The following is an 18,184-nucleotide window of genomic DNA, read 5'->3' on the forward strand; positions in this document are numbered from 1 at the left end:
AGAGAGAGAGAGAGAGAGAGAGAGAGAGAGAGAGAGAGAGAGATTATATACTCAAAATGTAGGGGAAAGAAGCAAGCAATAGTGATGAACCAAGCTGATATACAGGTTTTACTTACAAATATAGCCCCATGCCTTCCTTGAGTCAGTAGATAATCAAACCCAATATTTTTTATATTTATTACTGAAATCCTGTACAAATTGAATTGTTATTCTGATCATAATTCTACAGTAGTAGAAATGACTTCAATTATCTCAATGAGTCCATTATGTTAATTAGAGAACTTTGTAAAACATTACCTTCCTAGAGTCCCTTGCTTTTTACAAGACTCTTCTGCTTGTATTTTCTTATTTAATTCTTGCAGAAATCCTGTGAGTGGGCATAGCAATTCCTGCTACACACAAGAAGAAACTGAACTCCAGTGAATTAGGCTGTAGAACCAAGATTACACACCTAAGGTGTGTCGACTCAAGACTTGAACTCAAATTCTCTTTTAACTCAAATTGCCCTTTCCCCTGTGTTGGCTGCACAATGAATTATATATAGTACAAGTGTTAAGAGCCATTTTAGAATAGAGATAATTTTCATGTGTCAAAAAAAAAAATAAGTGTTTTTAACTCAATGTAAATTTTTTAAAATCAGGCTGGGTGTGGTGGCTTACACCTGTAATAGTAGCAATTTGGGAGGCCAAGGCAGAAGGATTGCTTAAGCCCATGAGCTTGAGGCGGCAGGAAGCTATGATTATGCCACTGTACTCCCGTCTGGGCAACAGAGTGAAGTTCTCTCAAATAAAAAAACAAAAATTCCAAAATCCAAAACTGTAAAAAATCAATTAATTCCAGTACTCCTTTCACTAAATAGTCTGCTCAATAAGGTTGGCTGTGTTTAAATGACCCACTCTTATTACTGATATTTCACATAAAGTGCTATTTCTGAGGTTTTTTCACAATAAATACCTAGCAAGAAAAATTACCATTTAAAGTTCTTTAAAACACTTACATGTGATTTACCTCTTCCAAAGAAAAATATAAATTCTTGGTTCTGAGAGGAAACAAATAATGTAGTACAAATATTCTTGAAGCCATATACCTACAGAATAAAAAATAAGAAGAACGAAACCACTTACAGGCCACATCTAGGCAGGTGCAGATTTTTTTTATTTTTAAGGAGCATCTTTAGATATTTAAAAGAAATATTTTTTTTAACCTGTTGTGAATTTTTCTCAGAATACTTAGATTATCATTTGTCATGTTAAGTCAAAGCATTTTCTCCAGACCTTAAAGTTAGCAAAATCATGTACTGCATCAAATAAACTGAGGCTTTTGGTTGCCCTGAACACATGACAAATATGTTTGATGATTGTGACATTTTGCTCATTTTCAAAGCATACATGGAAGTCCCTTGTTATATGTCAGGGAGAGCAGTGAAAGGATAGAATATGGACTAATCACGCCTGTAGATACATGACAATTGAGAGAGAAATCTGTGTCATTTTGTTTGGATTTGGAAATTTTTTAATAAGACAAAATAGAAAAAAATATATAACGACAATGTTAAGGGAGTTGTTTAGTTTGGTTGCGTTGAATTTATTTCCATAAAAGTATAGCTTATCTTTAATGGGAAATGAATTGCTTTCGTTTTTCTTTTTTTTTTTTTTTGCCAATGAAATCATAGCTATATAAACAGCCAAGAAGTGGAGTTATCACATCATGTGAGCATATATGACATAAATAACTTTTGAAGCTGCATTTCAAAACATTTTGGAAAGTTTATTTAAATTGTGTGAAAAGCATAATTATGAGTACTTTGCGTCATCTGTTCCTGGCAATGTACCACTGTGGTCACACATGTACTCCTCTAGTCACTTAAAAGTCTCTTCTGTACAACTCCACGTTTTCTGTAAGGAAAAAGAGACACTTCTACCCTGGGAAAAGAAAATTGCTCTTTTCATCTAGTTCAACATTTAATTATTATTTGTTACAGTCTAATTTTAGAAAATATTTTTAAAAACAAATCCTCATTTTCCTATTTTCTGAGAAATGAGTATGTGCTCCAATATACTATTTTAAAAACGGAAATATTAAAATAAAATCCTGAGTTATTTATTTAACTTATTGAAATATTTGTTTTGGGAGGATTTACTTTGTTAAATTGTTCCCTTTCTTTTTGATCCATAAGCAAGGAAACATTTTATCTTTATAAATGGAATATTTTGAGGCCAGGAGTGGTGGCTCATGCCTGTGATCCACTTTGGGAGGCTGAGGTGTGAGGATCACCTGAGGTCAGGAGATCGAGACCAGCCTACCCAACATGGTGAAACCCTGTCTCTACTAAAAATACAAAAATTAGGCCCACATGATAGTGCATGCCTGCTGTCCTAACTACTCGGAAGGCTGAGGCAGGGGAATGGCTTGAACCCAGGAGGCAGAGGTTGCAGTGAGCCAAGATGGTGCCACTGTACTCCAGCCTGGGCGACAGAGCAGGACTCCATTTCAAAATAAATAAATAAATAAAAATATAAATAAATGGCATATTTCTAGTTAAAGATACATTCAGTTTGAAATAGGATTATCTGCATATTATTTTCTTATTGTAATATAGCAAAGATAATATTTATCATTGAACATCATTTTTTAGTTATTAGTTCCTATCATTATGCAGTGCTATGGGAATGTATCTACGAGTTAACACCTTTTTAAAAAGCGGTATTGAAGAGTCTTATATGTTGCCAAACAATAAATGTATCATCTGAGTACAAGACAGAGGTGCTAGGAAAGAGTAGGAAAGTCAAGAATGGTAGCATTTGGGCTCCTACTTTGCCTGATAGTAGACTCTTTATATTTCTATAACTCATACAAATTAGGAAATATTAAGTAATCAACTGGGATCTAAAGGGAATGTCAGTAAGGAAAGAGACCATGACATATGACTCTAGGATACCCAGACAAAACAATTCCATCCAGTAAGTAAGAACCAAATTGTTTATTCTGCTTTTTAAATTGGATATGGTATAATGTATTCCAATATTAGTAACATTTATGAAAATAATAATTTTAATATATATTAGCATATAATGAAAACAGAATAAAGCAACTTAGATTTGTTTTGAGAAGGTTTTAAAGTTTTTCCAAATCATTTTTGGTGGTTTCCAACTAAAATTGAGAGTGCCTCTTTCTTGTATGTATTAATATAATTCCCTATTCTTCCCCAATGTGTTCAGGTTTCTTCTATTGTTCTGACGTAACTGTTAGCTGCAACCTTCCAAAAGTGTCCCACTAAATAATATGAATACTCTATAAGGTAAATATCAACTTCCATTGAATTTTATGTTTTTCATCTGCCCTGTACATTTTTTCTTATGTGATTTTATTGGTGTTATCTATGAAGGAACACTGTCTAATGTTAAAAGTAGAGCTTTTTCCACTGAAACACGCATAGCTGTAAAATTGCCAGTTGAAATGAAATAAACTGACAAATAAAAGGTTTTAATTCTACTTTTTTTTTAAACTTTATGTCTGGATTCTGTTGCTCGCCTGTTGTGAAGAATGTGGTCATTGCCTTGAATGTCTGTTGAGTTGCCAGTGTGACAAAATTAAACAGTTAGGTCTCTTGTGAGCTCTCAGGTCTGTACTTCCGGCACGATAAGAAAATGTCACTCAAGCACATCCCTGTGTGAAATATGCTTTCTCCTGTCTGATAAAATAGAATGTAAAGTTTTATTTTTCATGGAAACTGCCATTTAAATACTTGTGACATCTTTTATTTCATGGAGAAATAAATCCTCAAATGTAACAGCACAACAGCAAGATTGAAATGTTTATGATCTAGAAATGCCATGAGTTGTAAGTTTCGGTGGGGTTTTTTGGAATACCAATATTTCTTAAATACATCAAAAAAGCAACTTTTCTTTATAAACTTTTCAGATATGGGAAAATTTGAGTTATTCTAAATTGAAGAAATAATTTTGATTTAATTATGCAGTATTCATTTTTGTAAAAATTTAAAAAGAAAAGAAGAAATTAGCTGTGCTTTCTTTTACATTAAAGTGAAATTTTAACTTCCAGTTTCTCAATTTTAAATTTCAGGGAAAAGAATCTGCAAAGTTTCATATTATAAAAAACATCACAGTCAAATGTAATAGTTTTAGAATGTGGTTCCAATTCATTTGCTTTATGTCAATTATTATTTTACTTAAGTTTATACAAAAATTATTCATCTTCATGTTAACAACAAATTGAGATGTCACTAAAGACATGACACAAGCTCCTAACAACATAGAATCTTCTGTAATGCATGTTTGTATCTATTTTAGAAAGTTCAGTGCTTTGTATAAAGTATTCACTCCATAAATGCTTGTGTACAGCAATGTCTCAGGCATAAACTTGATCTCTTGGTAACCTTGAGGTTTATATCCTTAAAAGGTGGGAAACTAAAAACAAGTATTAGACATGGCTGTATTACACAGACAAGAAAATGAGGTGACACATTAAGCCATCATTTCCACTGAGGACTATATTGACATACTGCATTATTTTAATCTTAATTAAAAATAATTGTGCTGTGTGTGTGCTTTCTTAGCCTTTAATTAACATAAGCTCTTCAAAACCAAAGTGGCAGCATAATAATGCATTCATAATTTAGAGTATAAATGGTGGCCCTAGGGAAAATGCATTGCTGTAATTCCCTTGTAGGTCCATGCTGATGTCACATTGCTGATGAACACACCAATCAACCAGAGGATGAATGGGGAGAAAGAAAACATTAGACATGATGTATGTTATTTAAAGTATTATATTTTTGGTTTTGCTATAACATGTACCAATTACCAGTTGATAGTGCATTTTTTTCGAACACCTCTGTGTTCGTGTGTGTGTAATTTTATTTTATTTTTGTTTTGGGTGCAATATAGCGGCACATTTCCCAATCGGGTAAATCTGCAGGTGACAGTCAAGTAAATTTAAACACTATCGTCTTTAATTATAATTCCAACTAAATAGCCTGCAAGTAGTTAAAGAGAAATGGATGATGACTGTGGTAAAGCAGACAATTACAGGTTATTCAGAGTGACAACTAATGTTAATTTTCTTCTCTTCCATGAATACCTTTATTCACTCTGTGATTGATGATCTGCATTTTTGTAAGAGATCATTGGGGCAGATAATTCAAAATAACAGATGAACCCCTAAATCATTTATATATAACCTTAGAAAGATTTCTAAAACTTGGACAAGGAGTGGAGTCACATCCTTATTTCTTCATTTAGCTAAAAGTGCAATGTGAGGTGACCCAACAAAATTCAGGGTAAAGTGGGAAAATCCTAAAATTATCAATTAAGTTACACATTTGGGACTTGTCCTCAGGTTGTTCTGCTTACTTCTCTAACTAAAAATCTAGTCCCTGTTTGTTCTTGATTATTTTGCTGATTTATCCTAAACCAAAGACCAAATACATCGTTATAGGCCAAGAATGGGTCTGATTCTGCAGGTTGTACATGAAGCATGGTGCTGGCATCTGGTTCGGCTGAGGCCACAGGAGGCTTACAGTCAATCAAGCAGAAGAATAATGGGAGCATGCATGTCACACAGCAAGAGTAAGAGAGAGATGCCAGGCTCTTTTAGACAATCAGATTCTGCAGTAACAGAGTGAGAAGTCATTCATTACTGCAAGGACCGCACAAGCCATTCATGAGGGATCCACCCTCATGACAAAGACTTCCCACTAGGCGCCAATCACGTTAGGAATTACATTTCAACATGAGAATTGGAACAAGTATCCAAACCATATCAGTTATTAATCATATGGTTATTAAACCATATCTGCTGCAAAAGCCTCAACAGCAACAATTAAAATGATTCCTATGAATATTCTTGATTTTGTAAAAATCTGAATTTCTTTACATTTCGATTTTTATACCGGATTCAGGGGTACACGTTCAGCTTTGTTACAAGGGTTTATTGCGTTGCGCTGAGGTTTGGGCTTCTATTGATCCCATCACCCAGATAGTGAACATAGTAACCAATAGGCAGTTTTCAGCTCTCGTCCCCTCTCTCCCCCCTTCCTTTTGGAGTCTCCAGTGCGTACTGTTCCCATGCTTACATCTGTGTGACCCTAAGATTTAATCCCACTTATAAGTGAGAACATGTGTTGATTTTCTGTTTCTGTGTTATTTTGCTTAGAATAATAGCCTCTTGCTGCATCCATGTTGCTGCAAAGGACATAATTTCATTCTTTTTATGGATGCATAGCATTCCATGGTGTATCTGTACCACATTTTCTTTATCCAGTTCACCACTGATGGGATCTCAGTTTATTTCGTGTCTTTGCTATTGTGAATAGTGTTGCAATGAACATACGAGTGTGTGTGTCTTTTTAGTAGAATGATTTATTTTCCTTGGCATATATACTCAGTAATGGGATTGCTAGGTTGAATGGAGGTTCTCTTTTTAGTTCTTTGAGAAATCTCCAAGCTGTTTTCCACAGTGACTGAAATCATTTGCAGTCCCACCAACTGCGTATAACCATTCTATTTTCTCCACAGCCTTGCCTGCATTTGTTATTTTTTGACATTTTAATAATAGCCATCCTTACTGATGTAAGATGGCATCTTACTGTGGTTTTGTTTTGTGTGTCTCTGATGATTACTGATGTTGAGCATTTTTTCATATATTGTTGGCCACTTGTATGTCTTTATTTCATTTTGTGTTTTTAGATGGAGTCTTGCTCCGTTGCCAGGCTGGAGTGCAATGGTGCCATCTTGGCTCACTGCAACCTCCAATGCCCGGGCTCAAGGAATTCTCCTGCCTCAGCGTCCCCTCGAGTAGCTGGGATTACAGGAATGCGCCACCATGCCCAGCTAATTTTTGTGTTTTTAGCAGAGACGGGGATTTCACCATGTTGGCCAGGATGGTCTCGATCTCCTGACTTCGTGATCCGCCTGTCTTGGCCTCCCGAAGTGCTGGGATTACGGGCGTGAGTATGTCTTCTTTTGAGAAGTGTCTGCCCAAGGATTTTGCCACTTTTTGATGGGGTTGCTAGTTTTTTTCTTGTTGATTCATTTAAGTTTCTTATAGATTCTGGATATTAGTCCCTTCTCAGGTACATATTTGTGTGTATTTTCTCCCATTCTGTAGGTTGTCTGTTTGCTCTGTTGAGAGTTTTTTTTCTTTTCTTTTTTTGCTGTGCAGACACTCTTTAGTTTAATTAAATCCCATTTATCTGTTGTGATTTTGTTGCATTTGCTTTTGGGATCTTCATCATAAATTATTTGCCTAAGCCAACATCTAGAAGAGTATTACTTAGTTTTTTGTTGTTGTTGTTGTTGTTCTGTAGCATGTTTATAGACTGAGGTCTTACATCAAGTCTTTAATCCATCTTGAGTTAATTTTTTGTATATTTTGAGAGGCCTGGGGTACAGTTTCATTCTTCCACATATGATTAGTCAGTTGCCCCAGCACCATTTATTGAATAGTGAGTCCTTTTTCTATTTTGTATTTTTGTACAACTTTGTCAAAGATGAGTTGGTTGTAGGTGTGTGGCTTTATTTCAGGGATCTCCATTCTGGTCCACTGATCTGTGTGTCTATTTTTGTATCAGTATCATGCTCTTTTGGTTACTGTAGCCTTACACATCATTTGTAGTTGGGGAATTGGATACCTCCCAATTTGTTCTTTTTAGCTTAAGAATGTCTTGGTTCCTCAGACTTTTTTTTTTTTTTTTTTTTGGTTCCATATGAAATGTAGAATAGATTTTTTTTTCTAATTCTTTGAAAAATAATGTTGGTAATTTGACAGAAATAGTATTCAATTTATGAATTGCTTTGGGCAGTTTAGTCATTTTAGTGATTTTGATTCTTACAAACACTGAGAATAGAGTTATTTTTCATTTGTTTGTGTCATTTATTATTACTTTCAGCAGTGTTTTGTAGTTCTCCTTGTAGAGATCTTTCACCTCCTTGGTTAGATATATTCCTAGGTATTTTACTTTTGTCCATGACTAATGTAAATGGGATTGTGTTCCTGATGTGGTTCTCAGCTTGAATGATATTGGTGTATAAAATCAATGATTTTTGTGCATTGATTTTGTCTACTGAGACTTTGCTGAAGTCATTTGTCAGGTCTAGGAGTCTTTTGGCAAGATATTTAGGGCTTTTTAGTCATAGAATCATATTGTCGGTGACGAGGTATAATTTGACTTCTTTTCCCATTTGTATGCCTTTCATTTATTTTGCCTGATTGTTCTGGCTAGGACTTCCAGTACTATGTCGAATAGAAGTGGTGAGAGTGGATGTCTTTGTCTTATTCCATTTCTCAAGGGGAATGCCTCCAGCTTTTGCCTGTTGAGTGTGACATTGGCTCTAGATTTGTCATAGAGGGCTTTCATTATTTTGAGTCATGTTCCTTTAATTCTGAGTTTATGAAGGTTTTTTATCATGAAAGAATGCTGGGTTTTACTGAATGCTTTTTTTGTTTGTTTGTCTATTGAGATGGTCATGTGGGTTTTGTTTTTTATTCTGTTTACATGGTGAATCACATTTATTGATTTGATATGTTGAACCATCCTTGTATCCCAGGAATAAAGTCCATTTGATTTTGGTGAATTAACTTTTTGATAAGCTGTTGGATTCAGTTTGCTAGTTTTTGTTGAGGATTTTTGTATCTATGTTCATCAGGGATGTTGACTTGTAGTTTTCGTGTGTGTGCGTGTGTGTGTGTGTGTCTACCAGGCTTTGGTATTAGAATAATTTTGGCCTCATAGGATGAGTTAGAGAGGAGTCCCTCCTCCTCAGTCTTTACTAATAACTTTGGTAGGATTGATACCATCCCGTCTTTATATGCTTGGTAAAATTCAGCTGTAAATCCATCTGGTCTAGGGCTTATTTCAGTGAGTGATTTTTTTTATTACTGATTCAAATTTGTTCTCATTATTGGTCTGTTCAGGATTTTTGTTTCTTCCTGATTCAGTCATAGGATGCTGCGAGTTTCCTGAAATTTATTCATTTCTTCTAGATTTTCTAACTTGTGTGCATAGAGATCTCCACAATAGTCTCAGGAACTTTTGTATTTCTGTGGGATCAGCTGTGATGTCATTGTTGTTATTTTTGATGGTGCTTATTTGGGATATTTCTTTTTTCTTTGTTATTGTGCCTAGTTGTCTATTAATATTGCTTATTCTTATAAAGAAGCAACTTCTCGTTTCATTGAGTTATTAATTCGTTAGTTTATATTCATCGATCCTTTGTATGATTTGGTAAGATTGTTCTCAATTTAATTTTGTTCTGCACTGATTTTAATCATTTGTTTTCTTCTGCTAGCTTTGGGTTTAGTTTGTTTTTGTTTTTTTTTTTTTTTGATGTTTAGTTGTGAAATTAGGTTGTTAATATAAAATCTTTCTATCTTATTTTTATGTAGATTAGTACTACTATAAACTTTCCTCTTAAAACTTTTTTCCATATCCTCGAAGTTTGCATATGTCGTGCCTCTATTTTTATTTATTTCAAAAAAATTTTGTTTCTGCCCTAGTTTTGTTGCTTACCCAAAAGTCATTCAGGAGGAATTTTTCAGTTTCCATGTATTTGTGTCTAGTTGAGGGTTCTTCTTGGTATTGATTTCTATTTTTATTCCATTTTTATCTGAAAAGATGTTTGATATAATTTTAATTTTTTGAACTTATTGAAACTTGTTTTACCACTGAGTATGTGGTAAATCTTTGAATATGTTCCATTTGCTGATGAGAATAATATACATTCTGTGGTTGTTGAGTGGATTATTCTGATGATGTCTATTAGGTCCAGTTGTCAAGTGTAAAATTGCAGTGCAGAATTTCTTTGTAAGTTTTCTGCCTCAGTGATTTGTTTATTGTACTCAGTGGGATGTTGAAGTCTCTCACTGTTACTGTGTGGCTGTCAAAGTCTTTTCTTAGATCTAGAGTAATTGGTTTTGTATGTTTGTTCGTTTTTTGAGACAGACGGAGTCTTGCTCTGTTGCCCAGGCTGGAGTGCAGTGGTGCGATCTCGGCTCACTGCAAGCTCTGTGTCCCGGGTTCACACCATTCTCCTACCTCATCCTCCCTAGATGTAATTGTTTTATGTATCTGGGTGCTTCAATGTTGGGTGCATATATATTTAGAGTAGATAAGTCTTATTTTTTTAATGGAACCCTTTAACATTATGTAATGCACTACTTGTCTGTTTTTATTATTTTCGGTTTGAAGTCTGTTTTACAAGAACACTGATCCTTACTCTTTTTTTGTTTTCCATTTGAGTGATACATCTTTCTCCATTTCTTTACTTTAAGCCTGTAGGTGTCATTACATGTGAAATGGGCCTCTTGCAGTAGCAGAAAGAAAGGAGAGTTCTAAAAAATTATAAAATGTTATAACTATATATTCGATGAAAAAGATAATATAAAATAGTATTTTAAATAATTTATTTAATTTTGGAAGACATTACATAAACAAAATAGTTTGTTTAAAAAACTTGTGAAATGTTAATGTTTTGTAATTCTCGTGTTTCTGATGATTTATTAAATTAGAAAATCATCTTTATAAAACCCTAGTGGTATGTTTTATCAAAGAACAAGCAGTATCTCCTAAAAATCTATTATATTTTAAAGTTAATACATTATTTTTCTTAAAGAGTAACCAGGAGGAGGGTTATGGGGTTGTGGGACAGATACAGAGTAGCCAAGATAATTGGTCTTCAAATGTCATCTTTTCTAAAGCTATCTATCTATCTATCTATCTATCTATCTATTATGTAGCTATATGTATTTGTGTGTGTGTGTGTGACTATATATATATATCAGTATATCAGTCTGATATACTATATATATGTATATGTACTGATATATATATATGTATATATATATACAGTCCATCCTCATTATCTGTAGATTCTGCATTTGTGAAATTGCCTACTCACTAAAATTTATCCGTAACTTCAAAATTAACACCTGAGGCATTTTCATAGTTATTCGTGGACACATACATATGGCAAAAAATTTAGTGCCCGGCAGCACACGTTCCCAGCCAAGGTCGAACAAGGTGACATTCTGCCATTTGTTTCAGCCCTCATACTGCAAAAACATTTCCTTTTCATGATCTGTTTATTGCCAAGTTTTTTGTTGTTGTTGTTTTTGTTTTTGTATTTTGTGGGAATTTTTTGTAGGTTATTTCACTGTTAAAAATGTGCCGCAAGCGTTGGGCTGAAGTGCTGTCTGGTGTTCCTACTTGAAAGAAGGTTGTGATGTCCCTTTCACAGAAAACAACAACAACAACTGTTAGATAAGCTTCCTTCAGGCATGAGCTATAGCGCTGTTAGTCCTAAGTTCAATGTTAATGAATCAATGATGTGGGTAAGGGAAAATTCATGATATGTATGTGGGTCCACTCTGGAAAGTACCAAAGTAACATCGATAGTGAATGATGAAACTATGGTAAAGGTGGAAAAACTGCTAAATTTGTGAATTCGAGATTGCATCTGATTTTTTAAAACATAGTGGATAACATTGCTGTGAGGTTGAAAACCGATGTCTGATCACGTTACTCAAAGTCAGGAAAATGTAAGACCCTTTACATCTAGTAATTTATTATAAATTTATACTGCATATAATTAGTGTAAGAAATATGTATTAAATAAAGTGGCTTTAAACAGAAACATACATAAAACAAGGTTATGTATTGATAAGCTGAGAGAACTACTGTGACCCGAGGTTCACGGGAATTTAACCCTGTATTTTCCCAATGAGCAATGGCTTTGTATTTACTAATTCAGTGTTTATGGTGACTTTATAATATAAAAGTATTCTGAATAAAGGGAATTAACTGTGTACAATACATACCTTTACTCAGAGAGTCAATTTCATGACTTTATTGAGAGCCCAATATGTGAATAAATAATGTTAATAATTGATATTTGCATAATGTTTCCCATGTTAAAAATCTAAAGTGTTTTCACGTTTACTATTTTCAGGGAGCCAGGATTTTATTGATTTCAAAATGTTATTTCAATAACAACAGCTTTGATATATGTATATTGAGCAGAAATTCTATTAATAATTTCAAAGTGCCCGCAATAGTGTATTTTGACTATAATCAGGACTCCTAACAACAATTACAATGACAAAAACAAAGCATACTAATGTTCTTCAAGGACACAGTGAGATTGACAGAGAGTCAAAAATAATTACCATTAATGAGGGAAAACTCTCACAGGAAATCCGAAGTTTTCTTTAGTGAATTTTACATTCTGACAATGTTTTGTTTTTCAGCCACCATGACTTTTGGATTGCAGTAAAGAGGTCAAGTATTTAACGATCTCCTACTGGTTAAGCTGCTCTAAAGTTCCCTTGGTAAATCTACTCTTTTGACACTCAGATGATCTCAGTTATAAACTCCGACGTTCTCATTGGCAGTTATCGGCAGCTCTTGTGTGTATATGTGACAAATGACATTAATTTTAGCTTAAATATATTTATGATTATAATTGATTTTATATTATGTGGATTAATATTAATGTATTATTAAATTATCTATCAATTAGTAATTTAATTATAAAATTTTATATATGTTAAGTATTTCATTTTAATACATCTTATAGAGATGAATGTGTTCCTTTGATTTGGGTTCATGTACCTTTTTAAGACACCTTTGGGAAAAGAAAGTAAGGTGTTTCTATTTTCTTTCCTAACGTTATGGTAGCAGGGACATTATTGATGGAGCATCCTTAGACTGTCTTAAGATTTAATTATTTCACAGATTTTCCTAGCAAGGAACAAAATTAAGCTACTTTCCCTGATGCCTAAGAATTCCTTCCCTGGGTTTCCAAAATAGATGTCACATAAATTAAACCTTATGTGGAAAACTGATAAGATTTTTCAGAAAACCAGATAGAGTTCAAATCTTCAAAATATTGACAGAATGAGTAGATTGCTGCTTAGTTCTACAATTAAGCTTCTCTGATACGTTTTACAAATGTTATGATAGAAAGACTCGGCCTATTGATCCAACTTTTAATTTATTACTCAGTAATTATTGTTGTGAATAGAGTCCCTATATAATATTATTAGGAACAGTATTTATTTGTGTATTGCCAAAAGAAACTATTTTACCTCTATATGTTTTTCAGTTCAGGTTTTCCTAACATTCTATGAAAGGTTTGGTGAACAAAATTGTGTTATTTATCCAGTGCTTCTTTAAACATTTTGGTTTTTTTAGACAGTAAAAAAGCATATTTTTTTTTTCAGAATCATAGTTGCTTTTCCATAAAAAAAAAAAATGGTCAAAATGCTCTAGTTAATCAGTTTAAAGATGCATAGGTTTGCAACGGTTTCCATCTCCGAAATCGGGATGTTTGATTATAAATGCTATATTATACTTTAATTGGTAAAGTTTCATCTCTTAGTAATACATAAAAAAAGGTGTGTCTTATAATTGATGGCTTATTGGTTTTGATGAAATAAACTTCATTTCTGACATATTTTTTCATAGGGGGAATAATGCTATTTTTTACTTGATGTGAACACTTGCTGTTGTTGAGATTATGTTTGCCATGCACTCATTAAAATTTCCCAAGGTCTTAATTTTCAAAGGCAGTTTTGCAATTAAGCTCTTAGACTATCAAAGCCAAAAAGAGGCATTCTCCTCGTTCAGTTACTGTGGATATATGTGAAAACACAGCCAAGATATTATTAAATATCCACAGACATTATTAAAACCTTTAAGTTTAAATTTATTAAAATAGACATATTAACTAATGTTACCAGTTGCTTTTAGATTACCAAGCAAAAATCTGAAGTACCCATATAATTAGTTCCATTCAGTTTTACTTATTTGCAAGTATTTATATCAAACCTTAAATGATTTGGTCAAAGCAAATAAAATTAAAATTAAAATGTGGTGATTAGGATAATGTAACATCTATTCTACTTGAAAGATCATTTAAATGTCAATGACTTTAAAAGTTTTAAGTTTCTTTTCCTTCTTAAAATATGTGAGGAAAGATTGAGCAGAATGACAGTTAAGCCATAGATTTTGTGTAAATGCCTACCTAATGCAGAGTAAACCATTTTCACCTATATATACTCCCATCCTTTGTTAAGTTAGGAAAAATAATAATTTTAACAGGAATTTACCAAGGTTTCCTTGAGATGAAATAATATTGTGAAAAGAGCAGGTACTCAATATTTTGGAATGAGAGAATAAAGAATTGTAAGAGACCTAACATTCTATGAATTTTTAGAAATATTATTGACAATTAGCTTGAAAATATATGACAGCAGACAACTTAAATTCAAATTACTAAAAGAGAATAACAATATATTCATATCATTATTTATACTTCAATATGTATTTACATTTATATTCTTTTGTATTTAGCAGAGTCATTAGAACATTATATACATGTATATATATGCACATATATTTTGAATATGCACACATATGTATATCTTCATTTAATACTTTGCGAGTGGTTGCTACCAATGAGAACATGCTCTTGGGTTTGATAATCAGTTAATGATATAAAATGTACATTGTGTGAGAATAATGGATATGTTTTGAAAAGCCAATTAAAACATTTATGGTATCTCCTTTCTTCTCTTTAAGCCCAACACAATCTATCTCTAAGGTAGTACACCAGCATATCACACAATTGGCTAGAGAAAAGACTCATACATTTCTTCTTCTTTTTAAGAAAGCACAAATTTAAACACTGAAAAATACAGGAAGTATAATAAAAGAATGAGAGAGTAGTGACTGAGACTTTAGGATTCAATAAAGTACCCATCACAATGAAACTTTATTGGAATGGTTTAAAGTAAAGGACACACAGAGTAAGTAATTGAGTAGATGAATTGAAATATTATTGAGATATAAGATGTCACACCTAGGTAGAGTTTATTTACTTGTTTTCCAGAAACCCCTTAATCCACCTAGTTTCCTTCTGACCACTATTTCTTGCCACTTCAGTGAATGGAGTTCAGAATGTTGTAGATTTCAAGTCTTGCAAAGGAAAACAAAATTGCTCAATTAGACTCTTGAGAAAGGCTTCATTTATCATTGTGAATTACTTTGGTCCTTGGCTACTCTTAAGGAGGAAAAAGGAAGGGGAATGAGGGATCATGCTCTGTGAACAGGTCAGATTAAACTAGCTAGACGTGTTTACAGTGTTATACATATTGTACAAAAAAGAAAAGAAGAAGAAAAAGAAAAAAAAAGAAGCTTTGATAGCCCATAACTTAAATATCTGCCACTATCAGTTAGGAAGGGCTTTTAAACATGTCCAAAATGTCTACCAAATTTTCAACAGGAGTGACAGCAGATTTTTAAGTAAGAATAAAAATGCAGCAGTCTTTCTAGAATAAAACTCTGACAGACTATGATGAATTACCTTATTATAGTTGCTTGCATGACAAATGTACTTGATCACTGTTTCTTCCTGGGAATAGTTGAGCTTATCCAGAGGCAAAAGTTGAAAGGAAATGAGAGCTAACTAGTAATCTTAAGTGTAATACATCAGCATTTCTATAAAAGTATTCAAGAGAACCTTATCAATTACTGTTTATGTCAACAGAAAGTACTTCTCCTATTCCCCCGTGATATAACCTTTTTTTTTTTGAAGATTTATTTAAGTGACTTTTAAAAAGGGATATAGATCACATATATTTTTTTTTCTTTTACAAGTTCTGTAAGCTATCCAGCTTTAAAAAATATCCTCAGATAGGTTTCCAGCCGAAGTTTTAGTTGAAATGGTAGCCACACATACTTACATATACTCCTAATATAAAGTTTTCTTATTCAAATATTTTTATATTAAGAAATGACAATTCAGAAAAAATAGCGGAATTAAGAAAACTCAGTGGATATTAGAAATGTTTAACTACTGAGTAAAACATTTCTCAACAAGTTATTTAAAGAAATAATTATTTTACTTTCTGAATTTTTATCATTTCATTTCTGGATTTAAATAAGCATACTTCTATTGGAAAATACGCTCAGGAAGTCAAATGCATTGACAAAACAGTTATACTGATTTTTATTCCACTATTTAAGGACGAATTGTAAATAAGTCTCCTGGGTTTCATAATCTTAAATAATGCATGTATAAAGCTAAGGATTTTGGTCATTACTTAGAAATTTAATGGTAGGTTAGGTTGCATTGTTTTGTTTTCTTTTTTCTTTATTTGAATGTCACACAATCTAGATCATGCTGGATCATTCTTTTATTATTTCTTTGAAGAATTGTATTTCCTGAGTAGGTTGAGTATTTTATAGACAACACATTAATAGTCAAATACTTATGAATTGTCAACACCATATTGTATATTTCTTTATATACCAGTTTGGGTAATTGGAGTTAATGAGGTCTAATGATCAAAACTAGTGTGGTGGGTTCAGATAGCACATGATGTAGGGAGATCTAGCTCTAAAACTATCACTTCAAAGTGGTCAATACAGATACCTAATGAAGCTTAGTTTTTGAAATATTATGTACCTAAGCAACACAATGAATGACTGTGCTGAGTGAAATTTTACAAACATATAGTCTCTTCTGCATTTAATTAATTTTCTTAGAGTACACTGTGTTAAGGCAGAATGTATTATGTGTGAATAAGAAGTGTCCAGTTCTCACGCCTGTAATCACAGCACTTTGGGAGGCTGAGGCAGGCAGATCATGAGGTCAGGTGATCGACATCCTGGCTAATACAGTGAAATCCCATCTCTACTAAAAATACACACACACACACACAAATAGTCGAGCATGGGGGTGGGCGCCTGTAGTCCCAGCCACTTGGGAGGCTGAGGCAGGAGAATGGCATGAACCCGGGAGACGGAGCTTGCAGTGAGCCGAGATCGTGCCACTGCACTCCAGCCTGGGCGACAGAGTGAGACTCCGTCTGAAAAAAAAAAAAAAATGGCCAGTAATTTTCAAAGTACAGATTGTGATCCATTAGTGAATTATGTTAACAGTTCAGATGTTTATGGCAAGAATCAAACATAAATAATAGAAAATATCACAAATATAAGAAAGGTTATTGTTTTATGTAACTTGTGTTTCAGTTCAATATATATGCATATATTCATATATACAAATGTGTTCACAGGATCACATTACACGGTGCATTTCTTTCCTCTGGGGTGTTGCAAAAGACTGAAAATCTAGGAGAGGAACCACTGATTAACACAGTAACAGCAAATAAACTAAGCCCATATTTGAGACCTTAGGAAAAGTTCTCCTCTCTGCTGTTCATCAGAATCACCTGTGGAGGTTTTGAAACATACGGAAGAATGTCTCTAATTATACCAATTAAATCCCAAACACTTGGTGTGGGATAATATTAATGTGCTTTGTTTTTGATTTAGAGCTCTCCAGGCAGTTAGGGTATGCAACTAAGTCATAGAATCTCTGTCATAAAGTAGCCATCATATGTTAGAGATGTATTACATTCTGTGATGATACGAACTTTTGTCTGTGTACCAGTCAATGACAGCAGTACCATAAAGACAAGTTGTACAATTAATTTATCAAGAGTGTTGTAAGTATTGGAAACATTAAGAATGCAGTAATTGATCTTCCATCTTTGAATTAAACATATTTTAGTTCTAGTTAAACAGCAATGAAACATGTTTGGTATTTTTGCTTTCAGTTACTGTATTTGGATTTTTTGGCATATTAAATTCATAATTTCATCTTTAATTTTTTTCCTATAGGTCAAGTTTTCCTTTATCTGACATGTCCATAATTCTTACAGTCTCTTCTTCTTCTTTTTTAGCCTAGTCAAATCTGATCCCTTTGTTTTATAAGGCAAAAGACAATTAAAACTTGCACTGTAATACTACTGTAATTTCTACTATCAGCACCAGGTTGTACAGAGGAGTAAACTATTTCCCCTGCATTATTTTCATCATTACATCATCATTATTGGGTGCCTATTGTTTTGTGCATCAGGTATTTAAATTGTGGAGATAAGGGCAGCATATACAAAGCAAACAAGTAGATTTGGACTTCAGTGTTCTTTTCACTTTGTGTTGTTTGTTTTGTTCTGCTTAATTTAGCTGCTCTTTAGCTTGTAACTCTCAAAGTCAGTGGAAAGTCAAAGTCAGAGAAGATCTAAATGATATAAACAAGTTTGACCAGCCCCAGTGATGTGTGTAAGTTTGACATCTATTTAGAATGTATGAATTGGACCA

General features: G+C 33.2%; 1 protein-coding gene across 1 annotated transcript in view; it reads left to right on the forward strand.

Annotated features, from left to right (window-relative positions):
* The window catches only part of CADM2 (cell adhesion molecule 2), a 1,120,439-nt gene that overhangs the window by 516,238 nt on the left and 586,017 nt on the right, over window positions 1-18,184 (forward strand). The gene's annotated exons all lie outside the window — the stretch shown is intronic.

Source organism: Colobus angolensis, unplaced genomic scaffold, assembly GCF_000951035.1.
Source record: "Colobus angolensis palliatus isolate OR3802 unplaced genomic scaffold, Cang.pa_1.0 Scaffold73, whole genome shotgun sequence".
Classification (NCBI taxonomy): domain Eukaryota; kingdom Metazoa; phylum Chordata; class Mammalia; order Primates; family Cercopithecidae; genus Colobus; species Colobus angolensis.